At 36.7% G+C, this 19,526-nt stretch overlaps 1 long non-coding RNA gene across 4 annotated transcripts in view; it reads right to left on the reverse strand.

Annotated features, from left to right (window-relative positions):
- The window catches only part of LOC118166539, an 80,913-nt gene that overhangs the window by 18,009 nt on the left and 43,378 nt on the right, over positions 1–19,526 (reverse strand). For 3 of the 4 annotated variants that reach the window (XR_004750565.1, XR_004750567.1, XR_004750564.1), the window contains 3 exons: positions 8,956–9,019; positions 7,407–7,673; positions 5,584–5,661 (listed from right to left, as the gene is read on the reverse strand). This is a non-coding gene — a long non-coding RNA (uncharacterized LOC118166539). The remainder of the gene's footprint in view (positions 1–5,583; positions 5,662–7,406; positions 7,674–8,955; positions 9,020–19,526) is intronic. The other variant, XR_004750566.1, reaches the window with a different exon arrangement.

Genomic DNA, 19,526 nt, shown 5'->3' on the forward strand with positions numbered 1-19,526 from the left:
ATTTCCTTTTATGATAAGATCACCCATCTACTCGATCAAGGGAAACCAGCTGATGTGATCTTTTTGGACTTCAGCAAAGATTTTGACAGTTTCCCATAGGATCCTACTGGACAAAATGTCCAGCATAAAACTTAACAAAAACATCATACAATGGGTGAGCAATTGGCTGACGGGCAGGGCTCAGAGGGTTGTGGTAAATGATCACTAGTGGGGTCCCTCAAGGCTCCATTTTAGGGCCAGTCCTCTTCAATGTTTTTATAAATGATTTGGATGTAGGACTAGAAGGTGTTTTGAGCAAATTTGCTGATAACACTAAACTTGGAAGAGTTGTAGACTCGGCTGAAGGTAGAAAGGCCTTGCAGAGATATCTGGACAGGTTGGAGAGCTGGGCGATCACCAACCACATGAGGTTTAACAAAAGCAAGTGCCGGGTCCTGCACCTGGGACGAGGCAACCCTGGCTGTACATACAGACTGGGTGACGAGACGCTAGAGTGCAGCCCTTCAGAGAGGGATCTAGGGGTTGTGGTTGACAGCAAGTTGAATATGAGCCAGCAGTGTGCCCTGGAAGCCAGGAGGGCCAACGGTATCCTGGGATGCATCAAGCACAGCACTGCTAGTCGGTCGAGGGAAGTGATTGTCCCGCTCTACCCTGCGCTGGTGTGGCCTCACCTCAAGTACTGTGTGCAGTTCTGGGCACCACAGTACAAAAAGGATGTAAAACTGTTGGAGAGTGTCCAGAGGAGGGCAACAAAGATGATGAAGGGGCTAGAGAGGAAAACATATGTAGAGCGGCTGAGGTCACTGGGCCTGTTCAGCCTGGAGAAGAGGAGGCTGAGGGGGGACCTCATGGCAGGCTACAACTTCTTCGTGAGGGGAAGTGGAGAAGCAGGTGGCCTATTCTCCATAAACACCAGTGACAGGACCTGCGGGAATGGGGTTAAGCTGAGGTAGGGGAAGTTTAGGCTGGACATCAGGAAGAGGTTCTTCACCGGAGGGTGATTCCACACTGGAACAGGCTCCCCAGTCACTGCACCAAGCCTGTCTGAATTTAAGAAGCAATTGGACTGTGCACTTAGTCACATGGTCTAACTTTTGGGTAGACCTGTGCGGTGCGAGGAGTTGGACTTGATGATCCTTATGTGTCCCTTCCAACTCGGGATATTCTATAATTCTATGATTCCATGATTATTTCTAAAAGAGCTTGACCCAGTTAACAAGAACTCTCTCTTCCTCTCCTTATTCAAAGCCAAATTGTCCTCACTTCACCACGGAAATTTCTGATTCAGGACAGAAATATGGGTAAGCATAAGAGGTGTCTGACATCCAGGAAACCTAGTCATATGCTTTATAATTATGCAGGAAAAGAGAAAGGGTATTTTTATATATCCACTCTAAGGGACCCTCAGGTGGATTTTTTGTTGTTGCTATATCAGTTGACATAACTGATCTGAGTATGTTTAATGTTAACAATATCTCTTAATATCCCACTGTATGTACACATTATAATATTTTCCCTTTAGAGCAATCTGGCCTTTTACCAACCTCCCAACAGCCATGAAAATAAACTGCAGTGCAAATTATGCTAAAAGAATCAAAGGGTGAGAGTAAAATTCCTATCTGCAGAATTCTTAATTTGTGCTTGCAGCCATCTGGCATTGTTGTCCCTTGGGACAGTGACCTTCCTCTCTTCTCACTCTCTCCATATTTAATTCATTTACCTCTTCGGTTGCCACACTGGCATATGAATGTTATCTTTCATCTTTCTTCCTTTCTTCCTTCCTTCCTCCCTTCCTTTTTCTTTCCTTTCTTCCTTTTTCTTTCCTCCCCTCTTCCCTTCCTTCTTTTTCTTTTTTTCTTTTTCTCCTTCTTCAAGTGTATGGCTCCTTTTAGGAGACTGCAGCTCTACTAATGGAAACACGACATGGTCTTGTTTACTAAACACTCAGTGTGGGCATGAACTTTGAGCTCCAATGAACAGTAAGGGACAGGAGTGGAGAAAGAAACAGAGTTGCCCTCAGAAGCATTTTCAAGCACCTTTATTCAGTATGTTTGCATGGTCACCTGTGCCCAAATCTCAGGTTTTCACACATTGCAGAAATAGTTTCCCTTCAGCTCAAATGGCCATAACATCTACAACCCATATTCTGTCTATGGTTGAAATTATGATTTTTGTAATTTGAATAGTGTCTCCCCAGTGAGTCTTATCTGAGAAAATGAAAAGTTATGTCCCCTTTTCCCCTTGGGTGAGGCAAACAAAACCAGAGCTTCACCAGCAGAGGCTGGAGCACAGGCAGCACTGTGCCCAGCTGGAAGGCATGGATGTTAGACCAGAGCATACGTCTTTCCACCTCATTGAGCAGTACATCAAAGCTAACTGACCTACTCAAGTTACTTACGAAAAAATAAACTACCTTGTCCATTTCTAAATATACTTTGAATGGAAAAAGTCTATCTGACAACTGCCTTCTAAAGGTCACAGTAACAGAAGGAAAGTTGGCTCCCTTTTTTTCTGCTTTTATTATTTGGCTTAACTGCTACATTTGTTCCAGTCCCTACCTTACTGTGGGGAACGTGCATTTGGTCAATTATAAGCCATGGAGTCATCAGTCCCTGTGTCAAGAAAATATTAGAAAAATGCTATTGTAGCCCCAGGCATGAAGATTTAAATTGTGAAACCGATGTGACTAAATGCAGCCTCACATGCAACAGGGATATAAATGTCCTTCAGGAGGTAGCTCATGAGTGGTTCACAAGCTACAAATAGCCCTGGTGCCCTCCATAAATATTTACCAACATCAGCAAATTAATCACCATTTGTCATTTTACACTTCCTGAAGACAAATGTCCTCTCTGGCAGCTCTAAAGATCCAGGACACACCTGCCCAAGTACTGGAGCTCCATAATTGTCCAGACTTTTTCTGCAGCTTTCATCTGACACTAAGCAAGGTGTGTCTTTGTCCTGTGTCACTAACGGGAAGGGAGCAAGCAATCTCCCCACTCAACTATCCACACATAGGTACACCAGTGCAACTGTTCAAACTGTTCGGTCCCTCATGATCCTGCCCTTTCACATTTGAAATAGCTTATTGATATTACTTTTGATGTTTCTTTGGCATAAACATGTTTTTTTTTGTGCCCATTGTTCTTTCAGACCAACCACATATACATGCCTGGGATGATACAAGCACTGAATTGGTCAATAAACTAATAGTAAACAAAATAATATAACAAACATAAACTGTCAGGTGTCCAGGCAGTGAAAATCAGTATGGCTTCATTAAAGTTAAAGGGATTTCTGACTTCTGAGAACTTGTTTATGCCAATTGGAAGTTAAACCTTTGCCCAAATAATGTGATAAATAAAAGTAAAAATCCTTCTTATACACTAAAACTGTACACACCCTCCATATGAAGGTCATGATCTTGGACTGACAAGACTATACTACGTGAAAGTGTGACCCTACTGAATCAGTAGGGTAGCTTTCTTTGTCTGGAATCATTATCTGAAATTCAGCTTTCTTCATTCTTAACTATGCAGGCCTAGAAGATGGCTGTAACACAAAGATGTTACAGATGGCTTTCATGGGCTAATGTGCTACATGACTGAATATTTTATATCATGAGTCAATCTCATGATAAGCACCCGGGAAACATTTTCCTTAAAATTTAGGGGTATTGCATGAAAACTAATTTAATGGATTCAACAGAAAAGCTCTAGCTGACTTGACTGGAGATCACTTTTGCCCTAATTTAACTGAGTACTGCAGCTATAATAGGAAAAGCCTAAAGTCTTAAGATGAACTTCATCCTGATTTTCACTCATTAAAAGCTGAAGTCTCCAAGCAAAACTCAGGACTTGCCACAAAGGTAGGAAGCAAAGCCAGAAAATGTTTTGAGATGCTGCAAAGCCAACAGAGGTCCAAAGATATTGTTCCAAGGGCAGTAATGTCAGCTTGTATCCTTGTAAAAAAGGTATAAAGAAATTAAGTTTGTGTCTTTGCGTTCTCATTTACTCTGCTGCTTGTTGATCCTTTGTGTCCTTCTGAACTTGGGTAGAGAATGATCAAAGGAACTTTAAAAAGAGTGCTGTAACTGTTATGATGCAATTAATTTACTTGTGTTACACATCCAGGCATTTTCAGTGTGAGAAAACATATGTCCAAAGGAATAAACTGTTTTGATCTGAAGAAGATACACATATAGTTATTTAATCAACATGTTTGTGCATACTTTGGCCAGTCTGCTTTCTGAGTGCTTGCTAAAACTAGACTAATTTAACAGCAATATACTCAGATCTGCTCAGGCATATATATTTATTTATATATATTTATATATAAATATATAAAGTATATATATACACTCATAAAATAATCTATAGCAAAACCCAATTATTTGGATTTTCATATGGTTAGAAGACCAAATGGAGAGTGTATGAGAATGCAAATGTTTTTGTTAATGCTCATATGTATCAATGCAGGATTTCAATGCATTTTAGTTTATGGAAGATATTTATATGGAACTATCATTAATTCCTGTGAGTCATGGACTTGGTTGTTTTGCCATTACCCAAGTAAACTCATTCCTAATATACACTACAGTTTTGTTTTGCCATAAACATACATGCCCACTCAGTGCTACGTAGGAAGATGTGTTCCTGCTATGATTCTCAAGGCATAAACCCCAGGACAAATGACACTTTACATTAATTATAGGAGAGGAATGTACATTAATTATTCTTATTCAGGCAGGGGAATATGTATGCAGCTGGCTAGCTCACCATGCCCAGTGCAAGTAGTGTCCATTGGCTGCAGGGCTGCACTGCATCTGGTGGAAGGCTTCCCTTTGGACCCACAAAAGGGGGGTTTCCCCCTCAATCTGCAGCAAAGTACCAGGGGCTTAAACACATTCACATGCGTGTTAACAAGATAAGTAAGTTCCTTGCTAAGGAGACTTACGTATCCTTGTGAGTCAAAGCAAACAGACAGACAATTTCTGTGTGCACAAAACAATTAAGTGGATAAGACACTGGTCACTACCATTGGAGTCCAGTTTTACATTTAATCAAATTTACATTTAATTGACATTGCTATTGTAGTGGCCATGTAATCCTCATTACGAGATATGCCGTATTACAAACCTGCCACATACAATCTGGCAAGTGACAAGATCTGTAAAACCAAGGCCCAACACATAGCTAATATGCAAAAAGAATTACTTCTGACTACAAGAGGTTGGAGGTGACTTATCAGTCAAGCAGTGCTTGTAGTTTTGCATCAATAAACAAATTATCATATCATAGATTATTACCTCATATCATAGATTATTACCCATGTTCATTTTTGGATGGAAGATATTGCAGTATACTAGTTTTAAATGGTATAGTGTGCTTATCATTATGTAATGCAGCGTGTAAGGCCCTAGATAAACAGAACTGACCTCAATATTATGTTAGGGATGACTAACTATATTTTGATGTCATATGCATCTTAGATACCTAACAGTGAAACTATTCACAAAAGAACCAGAGATAGTTGTCATTACTATCAATACATAACAAAAAATATGAGAATATGTGCACGTACATCACCTCTGACAATATCTGAAGGTCAGATCCTGGAAGGACTCCCACAGTGTGTCCCTTGAGGATTTATAGAAGCATGCTGAAAGAAAACACAAGCCAAAATACATTTTATGCAAAAGGAAAAAGGGATCCAATTCAAGCAATTATTCAAGCTGAACCCTGTCTAGTATTTGTTTTAGATCTTAAAGATTGGCAAAGCACCATTTCTGCAATAGCCCTCTTTCTGCATAATCTGACATGGTGTCTTGGGGCAGGCTGGAAACTATTCATTCTGGGTTTTGATTAAACGACCATACAATGTGCAAGGCAGTAGAGAATTCATCCCAAGACTTCTGAGTTGTTTCTGGTCTGCTAGAAGCTGACATTACACTGACAACCATTTCATACTTGCTTTACACTTACAGGCTTTCACAGTTTCTCATCTTAGGGACACAGTCCAGAGGAAGGCTTTTTTTTTTATTATTTTATTTTATTTTATTTTTTCCCTAGTTTATGTAATTTGTTGATTTGTGAAAGCAGATCTTAGGATGCTTGATATCTTTTGGCTTTGTAATACAGGCAGTTTTTCTACTGCCTTTCTACTTTCTATCAGCTCTTCTAAATCCTGAAAAATAGACTTTTCCTTCCTTACTTGCTAACTTAATGTAGGTTGCCTTGCTGCTACTCACCTGGACTGCATTTCTGTCAGATAGAAAAGGATAAGGAGGAAGGGAAGAAAAGAAGAAAGAAACCCCAAAGCTGCTACTGTTTCTCATTCTGGATACTTCAACCACCCAAATAAACTAAGGAAATAAATACCCATGACTCTCATTATGAGAATATCTGAAATCTGAGGTTCAACTAAGCTCCACTGAAAGATTTAGGAATAAAGATTTTCATTTTGATACAATTTAACAAATGAGACAAAGGCTGAGATTATTTGAACTGAATTGCTTTGGGTAAATAGACATTAATTCATCAAATGACATGCAAAAATTTCACTCATCCATATTTCTTTATTTTACCCTTTAGCCAATAAAGAAATGCATGATTCAAATTCCTTTCTGAAGATTTTTTTTTCCTTATTTTAAAGTCAACAGAAATATGCTGCAACCTATAACTGCTTAAGAGAAGTTATTACATCAATTGAATGACATAAGTACATGGGCAGAGTGAGAAAAAGGCAAATCTAAGTGTTTAATCTACAACTTGTCACCTTTTACAAATTGTCTTGAAAAAATGCTAATCATCACACTGGCTTGTAATTCACTTGTCTCTCACTTTCTGCCCCATTAAACAGCATTATGTCCCTTAAAGTCCTTTCTAGTTTCTCACACTTTTCACTCTTTTTTTTTTTTTTTTTTCTTCTGCCTGTTATAACATCACTCCTCTTGCTCCATCATTCTCCCTGACAGATTCTTCTCCCTTTAGCTTTGACAGAACACTGCTTTTTATTTTAGTTCCTGTGATCTGTTTTGGTGCTCAGAGTGTCAGCTTGTTTCTGAGAAGACATATCTGCTTGTAAGTGAGGATCTGCACTTGTTGCATTCCTAATGTAAATGATTTAAACTCCTTCTGTGTAATGACTGGAATGCAGATCTTTCCTCTCCTCATGAAGTGGACCACTAGGCTATTGAATTACCTTGGACGAATTAATTTTTATTTACTCCATGCAAAGGACAATAGTTTTGATAGAATAAATTGAGGACCCCATGCTCTGTCCACCACTGAGTAGAAAATCTGACATGTCTGAGAGCATTTCTGATTGGTTAAGTTAGGTGTTTCCCTAATTTATGTTGTATGAACTTTTTCCTTTAAAATGCATGAAGAAACACAGGTGCTTACCTCCCACAGATGTATCCTACTAAGCCAGGGGATGCAGTATCTAAAACTTGATGTCTGAATCTGAACTCATGTTTGCAGGCTGAGACCTGCATTTAAGCACTACCACACTTTGGAAGCCATCCATGCAGGGCACAAGCTGACGGGCACCATCTTTACCACCTGGTGGGGAGGTGAGTCTCCAGGCAGTCTGGATAGCAGATGGGAGGATAGCAGGATGTGGTTAGTGGACCAGCCCTAATGGATTCTGTCGCTGTCTTGGGAATACAGCTGTAAACCAGAGGAATAAGGACACATGCATCCACTTCCATAGTAATTTTAGATGTTGACAAAGTAAGGTGATGGGGAGGCAGGGGGAGGAAATGACACAAGATGAGATTTCTATGAGGTAGGGACTGCTGACAATTGTTTCAATAAGCAAATCTACTGTAGGGAAGTGCACTTCCTTCATTCCATTTCCAACTGCCTTCCCTTGCTTTTGCAGGTACATATGAGAGCAAAACAAAAACAAGATGTTAGGAAAAGGCTATTTCCTATTAAACCTTGTTTAGATCTGGTGGAGAACACTTATTATCAAAACATTTTCTTCTTTGGAAAGTCTGAAGATATACAACACAAAAAGTGGCTGTTATTTACCTCTAAATGTGGCAAAACATTTAAAATAAAGGGTAAAATCCTGTCTGCTCTTTTTATTGCATTCGAAAAAAAAACAAAAAAAAAAAAAACAGTATGTACAGATAAAATGTTCAGGCACCAGATGAAAGCAGACAGGACCAATAAAATCAGAACTAAAGATGGTGTTTTATTGTGCTCTGGTGGATGGGTGAATTATATCTTTGAACATATTTCACCAGCTTATTGTGTAAAGGTTTGATGGTAAGTAACCCGTTTTGCAATTGCTGCTTAGAGTTTTCTGAATAGTGCAAGATGGTGTAAGAGTAATAATAATCTGCTTAAAACTCTTCCAGTGACCATATAAAAGCCAATATTGAGGTCTTTAATAGTGCTTTAATGACTGAATAAAGAATTGTGGCACATTAATGATGATACCAGGACACACAGTATGCCATCAGTAAAATAAGCCACATGTCAGCCTTTTCTAAGTGCAGATAATGAGTGGCAGAGGAAAAGGTCAAGAGTATTATGTAGAATAAGAGATTTTTTGGGGCATAGATCATTGGATCATTTAGATGTATACACAGTATACATCTATATAACACAGTAAATAATCTAAACCCAGTGGCCCTGGAATCTATCCAAGTATCTTGTGTTAAGTACAGGCATATCTAGCAAGGCACGAAGTCCTGATCTGAAGGCACTGGAAGACAGAAAATGTAAACCCTTATTTTGATATGGTGTTTCAGTGGTAAAATAAATGCATTGTTGTCTCATTCTGAACTAATTCAGAACTTTTTGAAGATCCCCATGCCTGTCTGTAGGTGATTAAATACTTCAGAGAATATACCAGAATGACTTCACATGTTTAGACCTTATTAAAAAAAGCTATAGGAAACATGAATGATAGTGGTTAAAAAGAAGCAATAAGACTCACTTCGTAATTGACTTGTCCTTTATGAGTTCTTCAATTGGTAAAACAACATCTCTGGGAGGACAACCTGTCAAAAAAAAAAAAAAAAAAAAAAAAAAAGAGAGAGAGAGAGAGAAGGAAAACAAATTTTGAACTGATATGAATGTTTTAAGAAAATCATCATCTCATATTCTGACAGGGAGTAATAATGAGAGACTAAGGAATGACACATTTTAAGAAAAAAAAAAAAAAAAAAAAAAAAAAGTGCAGATGTTAGCCCAGCAAAAAGAGCTGTCTTGCAAGGTTAATATAGCCATGCATCATGGATTGAACCAAGGGCCAAGCAGTCTCTTCTCCCCTTACCTAAATAGTGTTGAGGCCAGAAAGATATGGAGGACACATTGTTCAAAGCAGGCAATCAAGGCATTTGAGGTTTCTATGCTCCCACTTTTCTGGTCTTAGAACTAGAGGTTTCAAAATTTATGGCTTCCACAATATTGAAAGAAAATATATTCAGTGCTACTGAATAGCTGCTTAACTAACTCATGCAAGCAAATAAGCAATTGCAGACATAGCATACAATGAATAAGCTGTCCCTTACATACATAGCATAGAACAAACAAGCTGTTCTTTACAAGAATGCAGACACTGGAAGCACAGATAATGCATTGTGCATGACTGAGGAACAGGATTCATAAAGTCCTCTCTAAATATCCGGGAAGAAATACTGACCTTCACTGGATTTTTATGATAAAACCAAATGATGTTTCATGAGTTAGGATTATTTTTTCTGGATTTTTCTCATGCAGACCTTCTAACACAGGTGCTGGCAACCTCTCAGAGAAGCAGGAAGTTACCAATAAGGTGAAAAAATGGTTGTTTTGGATCCCTTGGCCACTGGGTGAGGCAAGGGATACAAGCTCCCACTGAACTACAAACAACAGTGTAGCCTTGCAGCTGTGATTCACACTCTTCTTCAGCATCATCACATGAAGGTGCTTTCCATCCATTATACAGAGTTCTCCATTTCAAAATCCAAGATAAGTTCTTTGCAAGAAGAATTTACAAAGGAAATAAAATGTGGTATTATTTGTATAAGTCACCAAATACCCTATACTTAAATACCTGAGTAAATGCATATTTACTTACAGGAACATATAAAACTGAAAATAATATGTTGAGAATTCAAGACAAAAATTAGGAAGCCATTCATCTTAGGAATTCTGGAGACCTTTTGCATGTAAAAACTGGAAGCACACATACACAACCAAAGAGAAGGCCACATTGAAATCTGTATCTTTCAAAGAACTAATATCACAGCATTTCCTTCTTTTTATATTCCCCAGGGCTCACCAAGCACACAGAGAGCAAACCAGGCACAGAGGAAACGAACGGCCTGTGCATTGTTTCACCTTCTCCTTCCCAGAAAACAAACAAACAAACAAAAACAAACAAACAAACAAACAAACAAACAAACAAAAAAAACAAATCAAAACAACAACAACAAAAAAACAATGGGAAAAATGGACTTGCTCAGTTCTGGATATGTGGAGATTTGCAGGGAGAAAAGGGAATTACTAATAGGCTTAGTGCCAGTAACAAATACCATCCTGATGGAAAACATCCCAAGATTTTATTCAGTATCGCTACTTCCTCACTTGCTAATGAGGTTTCCCCTTGCAGAAAGATCTCCCAGGGATAAAGGATACGAAAAGGGGGGATGTAGTAAACTCTCAGCTCTGCCCACATTTGACAGGTTTCCAGGTGTGTTTTTCTCCCCTTTGCTTCCTCTAATAGAGAGTAGCATATGGCCACTTGTTAAATCTCAACAGGATTTCCAATGACTGTGGTGTTACTGGAGTTATTTAATAACGATGATAGATGTCATGGGGAAAAGTGAGGTAGTTATGGTGTCTGTGTGCTTAATTTTCAGAGAACTAATTAAGAGTCCCTGGAAAATGGTTTTCTGAATTATTACTAAATAGAGAAAACAAAACAAAACAAAACAAAAAAAAAAACACAACTGGAAAACATAATGATTAGATTCACTCCTGTGATGCTTGGATCCATTCAGAACCAAAAAAAAAGAGAAAACTATCACAAGAATAAAGCCTGGGAGACTGGGACACATTTCTGAATTGTAGATTATGCATCAGAGAAATGCATATGGCAAAAGACCATGAACCACATTGTTATATCACAGATTCTAAAATTAAAGTTTTTTCCTTCTATTAATTTCTTTAAAAATATATTTACTCAAAAAAAAAAAAAGTTTTCAGTTTGGTTAATAACAACAGAAATACTAACTGTACACATCACTGCTCTCCCCTTACTACAGAATTAGAGGTATGCACAGAAAAGAAGTCTGAGGGAAAAAGTCATCACACACACTTAAACTTTCAGCTTTTGTTCAGAAACATGCTACAGGACCACACCAAGGACATCAGTCGAAATATGCCTGTCTTTACTGGGCTTTGTTGAAGCCAAAAAGCTATCAAGTAGCTTCTTTCAATGTAACCATTAACTGGCCTTTTGATACAGCTTATATATTTTTAGGGAAAAAAAAAAGATAATAAAAAAAAAGGGACAGTAATATAAACTGCACATACACATACTTTTTTCTAAAGGCATTCCAGATCAACATGAAGGATAAATTAGAAATACAAAATACCAGAAAAGAATTATTCTTAAGAACAGCTGTGCTAAACTATGAAATTGTATAGCAGGAGGATGCCCCATCTACAAATGCCCAGACATTGCTGAATGGCAGATTATTATTATTATTATTACTGATATTATTATTATTATTACTGTAAGAACAGAAACACAACCAAGCACTTAGAAATTGCCCAGTGCACTGACTGCAGTCATTGGTCCTTCTCAAAAGAATATATGACTTCTAAATAGAGGTAAATGCTTAGTATCACTTTACAGTGTCCTATCCACAGTAATGCATCTATTAATTACTTCAAACACTTCTAGATTATGACAACAATTTTTTGTTTTAAGGAAGCACTTGTTTCCTAATAGTGGCTTCATTAAAAAGTTTAACTGGGGCGGCTTCTTTATACTTATGTCATCACACAATAATTTATCATCATAGATAAGGCTTAAGGATATCAAAAGACATATACAAAAGATTTAAGAAGAATTAGAACAGTTCAGCATATTCCAGTAATCAAGTCTTCAAGTCCTACTTGAAGTTTATGGCTGTTGACATTTAATCTATATGATTTGATCTAACATGAAATCTTGGCTTCTCTACACCAGAAAAACAGCTTATAGGTATATGTTTTACCCATGGTTCATGGGAAATAAATTTTGATTGGGATAAATTTTGATTGATCACTAACAGACCATTCATAACATCTATGCAATATTACCTCTAAGTCCACAAACCAAACACATAACTATATGCAGTAAACAGTTATGATATTGACAAAGGTTAGCTATCAAATGTCCTCTAAAATGTGAGCTGATAAGCGTTCATATCAGAAACCAAAGATCTAAACATTTGTTGGTTCTGCAACGCTGCCTGAACTTAAATTAGAGGTTATTACAATATGAATGACTATCTTGTTTGCTGCTGCATGTGAAAGCAAAACTCAGATGATTAAGGCTCTGATGTGCAGACTGATAACTTGATTTGCTTGGGCAGCTCCTCTGTAATAGCACTGTATAAAAGGGGATTTACCAAAGCACTGTAACGTGCTTTCATAATTCAGCAAGAAGTAGGGATAGCTTTACATACAAAAATCTCCAAAAGAACTGCCTAGCTGGTGGGTGATAATATTAAGTAATTGCATTAAAGCTATATAAATATGTTTATCCCCAATGCAGTTTTGAACCTGTTATTCATCATTTGGGATACTGACATGAATTAATCACATTCTGAGGGCTAAGTCAACGGATGGCGTATCAGTAACCCTTCAGAGACCTACTGGCTGTGGAAGGAGGCACACCATCTTGAAAGCAGCTGACCCATTTAACATCGCCCAGGACTAGGGTTATACCACACAATAAAAAGTGTATTAAAAAGAGAACTTCCAGAAATGTTTACTATCAATGTGTTAGATCCACCTTTTTACTCAGGGACTGTATTTTATTGCTGAAAAAAAAAGATGCAATTAATGTAATTAGTTATTCATTGCCCACCCCAGATTTTTAAAGATCTACATTTAAGTAACTTGTATTTCACTGCTTTTTTACTTATTTATAAACAAAGAGTAAAGGAAGGCTTATTATAAATATGGTTAAGTAGTAGATTTAAAAGATATCATTGAAATGTTGATGTTTGTATGTGTTTGCTCACAGATTGCAGGTAGTATATCATCAATAACTTCAATTCAGCATTCTGTTCATTGATCTTTCCAAATATCCCACCTTCTGATGTTTATTACAGCAGTCAGAATGTCTCAGTCAATCTCTAAACCTGAGACAAGGAGTAAATATCCATTTTCACCATTGTAAGAAGTACTTGGCATCTTTCCTAAATGTCTGAGCACTAAAACCTAAAAACTTTGATAAATTTCCAATTCTTCTTGGGTATAACTGAAATGAGGAAAGCATTAACTTCTTTGGTTTCACTAATTATTCACAGATGCAAGGCTCTCCATTTGCAGGACTCTCAAATAAGTGTGGAACTCAGGTTTGGTGGAAAACAGTTCGTTTGATACATAAAACAATATTTAAGATTGAAACAGAACATTAATCTCCTTATGTATGTAGAACTATCAGACAAAAAAGAAAAAAAAAGACTGAGGTCTACTGAAATAATAGATTTTGACCATTTGTAAACAGCTCTGATTCGTGATTTGAGAAATTTTGAAACAAAAACATACATAAATGTTTTGGCAATTCTGAAGATAATATTCAGATGCTTTTCAAATAAATATGTGTAAAAAAAATCAAAGATTTTTTAGTATGTTAAGAGCATTTTTCATTAACACTTTTAAATTTATTTTTTAAACTTCAGCTCAACTGAAGCAGTTATGAACACTATCAAGAGGGCAAAATGATATATTTTCTGTGTCTATAAATACCACTATATTCAATAATGCAATCCCTAGAAGTCTCAGAGTACAGACATTTTTTTCCTCAAATATTAATATAAAAACATAGGAAAATATTTGGCTACATTCATATATTTGAAGTCCAACTCCTGCATTTAACAGACAGACAGAATATTTTGACACTTTACACCACCATTTTTATCAGGAAATCTCTTTTGACCTCTCTGCTGTCATATACTTGTGTCCAAATGGTGTCAAAATATGAAACAAAACATAGTCAAATCAGAGTATAGACCAAACTAAAAAGTTCTTTAAAATATTCCTACAATATATGTTTCATCTTCAGCTCCTTGATTATTTTCCTGACACGTTGAGAAAGAGAAATTGATTTGGAGCTTGCGTTACTTTCAAGGTCAGTGAATGATCTGCAATTTAGAATAAAAGCTCCCAAACTAAGAAGATTATTCAAGTGTCCTTTGTCATTAAGAGTATGGTGTAACATCAATATCTGATTTTACTCTATGAGCCTTTGTGGCAGGTCATTTCCAAATCTGAATTTTTTTTTTTTTTTTTTTTTTTTCCACTGGCACAAAAGGGTATTCTGTGCTAAAAAAACTCTTCAAACTTGCTCCTGTTGAAAGGGTGCCAGGGAAATTCAATACGCTGTAGACAGAACATGAACTGGAAGTCCCTGTGTTGTTCACTGTGGGTTTGATTTACCTGGATGGATTCCAGAGAAAAATAATAGTACACATCAGGATGTATATATATACTAGCCCACTGCATTTTACACATTTTGCATTGAATAATTAAAAACTAATCCCTTGTAAATTATGTGGCAAGAGACTTACATTGAAGGAATAAAAAGTATATGTATACTTGTGCAATTTTACATACTGCTATAATCCTTGCTTTCCTAGTAGCTAAATTCTAATGATAATAAATATAAAGAATAAGGAAAAAATAGCTAAGGTTTCTTGTTTTCCTTTTAAAGCTGACCTTCTAAATATAACTGTGGTACTGACAGTAATTACTACCACAGGCTTTTTTAATGCTGATATCCTGATCACCTTCAGTACATTGTTCACAGAGGTTTGGGTGAGCAAATAGACATTTTTGCAAATGTATGGCCAGACCTTTTCTGGTGCAGATATGAAGGGAGAAAGGAGGATGCATGGACTTTTGAGCCCTGCTATGCTGGCAGTCCAGGTCAGCCACAAAGTGTTACGAATGTCCGAGAACTCAGCTGCACTGAATGCTGGTCCCATGGAAGAAATCTACAATAACATTTTGGAAAGGAATTGCAGCACCTTGGGATGAGGCAAGGCATTAATAAACAGGCACAAAGGACACACTTTGTCAGTGATGATATTGGCTTGGCAGGTGCAAAAAATAAACTTTCATACATATTTTTAGTAGCTGTCTTTAGGATATCTTACACCTTCGTAGCTTGTTGTGATTAGATATATAAAGTCTTCTCTCATCTCTTCCATATGTATAACTATACTGACATTGTAATATTATTCCTGAGAAATACAGGGAGAAGTGAGAAAAGAACCATGCCCCCTGAGTGAAATTCCAGTTTAAGTGTAGGCTTGTGTATATCCACTTATTCATATGAATTATATGGAATTTGTGGATACTCCGGGTGTAAATCGAAGTGGAACTGCATTACTAATCTATGAATGTGTTGCACTCCTATGAGAAGAAAAAACAAACCCAGAGATCTTACAGCCTTATAAAAGTGTTCCCATCTTTTAGAAAAAAAATAAATCATACCCCATCTTTTTGTAAATTGACCTGTAAGTTACTGGCAGCAAATCAATAGAATACAAATGAAAAATAATAACGCAATAACAATGCTGTGTATTATCTTGGACCCCAGATGAAAACTTGTAAAACGATCAATATGATAAAGATTCACTGCTGTTATTCTTTTACAAAGAAATGACAAAATAACATAGTGAATTCAAAAGGTAGCTGGAAAAAAATCACTCATCTGCCAAAAAAAAGAAAAGATAAACCCAAATATAAAACACTTCATTTGTCTGCTTCCTTTCCCCAGACTTTCATTAATTTGAACTGGATTAAAAGGGAGAAAATTTATTTTTATTTGGAGAAAACATGAATAAGAAAAAGAAATACCCATATTAACTACCCCCAACAAGCTCAGTGGATAAAACGCACTCATATACATACATGAAGGATATCAAAACTGGTGGTTTCCATCAAGTACTTATGTGAGCTTATTTTGTTTACAGTTTAAGTGTTACCTGCTATTCTGCTTCAAACAAGCTCGAGAGCTCCAAAAAATCCCAGCAGAACACTTGATAATCAGAACAAGCTCAAGAACTGGTTATCATGATGGCATCAATGCCTTGCATACCAAATGATGTTTTGTCCGATATCTGCAAATCTTGTTTTGATATCAATGTCAGGAAGGACCGTCCCCCTCCCTTGACAAAAACTAAGCAAATATGACCCACCGCAAGATTTTTTTTTTTAGAGATTTGAAACTGTATACAAAGTTAGTCAAACTCCAAAAATAACTCATACCAAAAAGAGGCAGGCAGATTTTCAGACTTCAAGAAATCAAGCATTTCAGCATTTACTGTAAGAATTTTTGGGTTTTGTTTGTTGTTTCTTGTCTTTTGTTGTGGTTTTTGTGGTTGCATTTTTTTCCCTATTTTAACCATTGAATGTTTGGCAACTGTATTCATAACTTAAAAGAAGATAAAGAACGCTACCATAAAATAGTTTTTACATGGGGAAATTAAAAAATAATTTCACTTAACTTTGAAATATCTGTACATTGAGATATCAGTCAGTTCAAATGAGAGATGAAGAAATTGACTCTTTTGTCTATGAATTACTGAGATGTTTAGAAGAGAAATAAGATATAACTACAAATGATGGTTCAATATTAAATGCATTTTAAGGATACTTTTATTGTTCATGTGTTTTATGCATTTGTTAAAGAACAAAATTTTAGAAAGCACAAGTGGTACAGACTAATAGTGTGAAATCCTACCTCTACTAAAATGAAGAGAACTTTCAAGAGAATATTGAAACAAATAGGAACCTCCTAGTTATTGAGAAAAAAATGATCTAAGACCAGGTTCTGCCTCATCCTTTTGTTAGCTACAGGTTGGTTCTTGAGTATTTAGGAAGGATCCCTTTTGGTGAACATCCACTTCAGGTGAGCTATATAATAGTTTAGTGCCATTTCATCAGCAATATTAGACCTGTAAATATTATTAGACCTGCAATATTAGACCTGTAAAGGTCTTATTGCTGACCAGTCAGAAGGAATGACGAGTGAGAATATGCAAAACTTTTCATTGCTTTATTCCTTTCTCTATTCACCCAAAGCTTCAAGTGTCTTGTGCAATATGTATTCTGCAGTTGTTTTCTTGTAATGAATTGTAAGATATTTCTGCGAGTTTTTTTTTTTGTTTTTTGTTTTTTTTTTTTGGTAAATGAAGGTCTACCTCTAACCTCTGCAAAGAAGATTATTGTACATACTAAATTTTAAAATATTTAAGCATTATTTTGCTTAGGAAATTAAAATTAGTAAAATTAGTGCATAAAGTCATGAGCAATTACATATTTTGATCTTGGTATGTATTTTCAGTGATGTTAATATATAATTGTACATATTTATATTCTTTATGGTAAGAGATCTGTCTCATAGAACGTGTGTGGTGGTTGATATTTAGAAAATGAATGGAGAAGGTGTTTTCAGAAGAAGCTTGTCCTACAACCTTAAAAACTTCTCATTTACAGAGTGGTCATGGTGAAGGAGAGAGAAACTTATAGTTAGAAAAAAGTCTGCCTGATGTTTTTACCCCAGGCTGAGTGAGAGGCTGGGTAGCTCTGTCTTCAGGACTGTAGTGTGACACAGATGTGAATGGCACTGATGGCACAGCCTTGATGTTAAAATACAGTAAGTACTTTACTGCATCAAGATTTTAAGGCTTAAAATATTCAAAGGTTAATTTAAAAATATGTATACATCTACATGACTGCACAGTGAAAAATTATTCTAGGAAATGACTCTGAGATGTCTTGTGTTTTAACTGTCGTGATTATTTCTTGCCCTGTCATGGACCTACAGAAATTGCTAAAAACTTTATGTGAACTGAGTGAAACTTAGGTAGGCAGAGGCAGGATTACAGCAAGGCTTCATGATTTAAAAAGAAGACTAGCTTCCACAGTTGAGGTACAGAATGGAAAATTCAGGGCAGGAAAAAAGGAAGTGGAAACCAGGAGAAGAGGGAGAAGAGCAGGCGTGCAGCCTGGCTGTGCCCAGGAAGCACAGGGCTTGCCATGGCAGTGCTGCAGCAGCATTCAGAGGTGGCAGAACAGCCTGGCACTGCAGGCACTGAGCGAGAGCACTGGAGGATGATGGGCACAAGGCACAGGGAGAGACAGTCAGGTTTAGGAGGGTTATCTGAACCTCTTAATTCCTCCACTTGATCACCCTGTGGTACACACTGATATACACAGGAGTAAAGGACATTACTGCATCTTTAGTTCAAAACAAACATACTTACACATTGTTATTTCACACATATCATGTGTGATATCACACTGAGGTCTAGGAGAAAGTAATTTTTAATGCCAGCTTCATGGCTGGTAGATGCACAAGCCCACAGTCAATACTAAGTCCATGAACTACAAGGCAACTGATTAATTGTTAATCCCTGATGTTAGGTATTTATCCCTATAGGCTTGCATGATGCTTTTTAGATGAGCAGAAACATAAAGGATTTTAAAATTAACAAAAGACATAAAAATCAGGCAATGAAGGGAGAGGGAATGAAGACAAAACTGAAAGAGAAGTGTTAGATAACATGAGGGCACCATGTATGTGAAACAGTCTTGGCTGTTCCAGCTTTTTTTCTTGCAAGTACAAGGCAAACAGTTGACTCAAGTGTTATTCATAGTATCTACCCCAGCTACCTAATTATGCAATATTTTAATAAATAAAGGCAAGAAAAAAATGTGGCTACTTGTACTAAGAACTATGTAAAATAACTTGCACAATCAATGCAACATGACACAAAGCAGTTACCCTTTGATCTCACTTGTATTTTCATTCTGGATTAGTAAGTGAAAAGCGAAACTAAAATGCCTTTCTTGAAAGGCAGCCAAAAGCTGCAGTTTTTAAGTTTCAGTTCATGTTCAGAGCTTTATCACAATTTCATATAAGTTCTTAGCTTAGAGTTTTACACAATTGCTTAAAGGTGCATTTAAAATCATTTATCTCCATATGGGTGCATTGCTGTAGGAATTGTAAAAGTTATTTCAATATTAATTCATAGCTCATGGTTAGGAGAACAGATCACACAGCTCCAGCTTCAAGACAGGCCACCACCTATGTGGTGACAAGTGACAGTTCCCTGTTTAAAATTAACCATGTGTTTAATTTTCTATGACCTTGAAATAAAGGGTGAAATTTTACCAGCTCTATAAACTTTTAATTCCAGTGGCAGATCAGTCCATGGAGATGTTGAAAATTATTGCTAGAAGACTACATCTGTCAAGGTACAGTATGAGCCTCCCATCTTAATTCTATTT

This window comes from Oxyura jamaicensis, chromosome 4, assembly GCF_011077185.1.
Source record: "Oxyura jamaicensis isolate SHBP4307 breed ruddy duck chromosome 4, BPBGC_Ojam_1.0, whole genome shotgun sequence".
NCBI lineage: Eukaryota > Metazoa > Chordata > Aves > Anseriformes > Anatidae > Oxyura > Oxyura jamaicensis.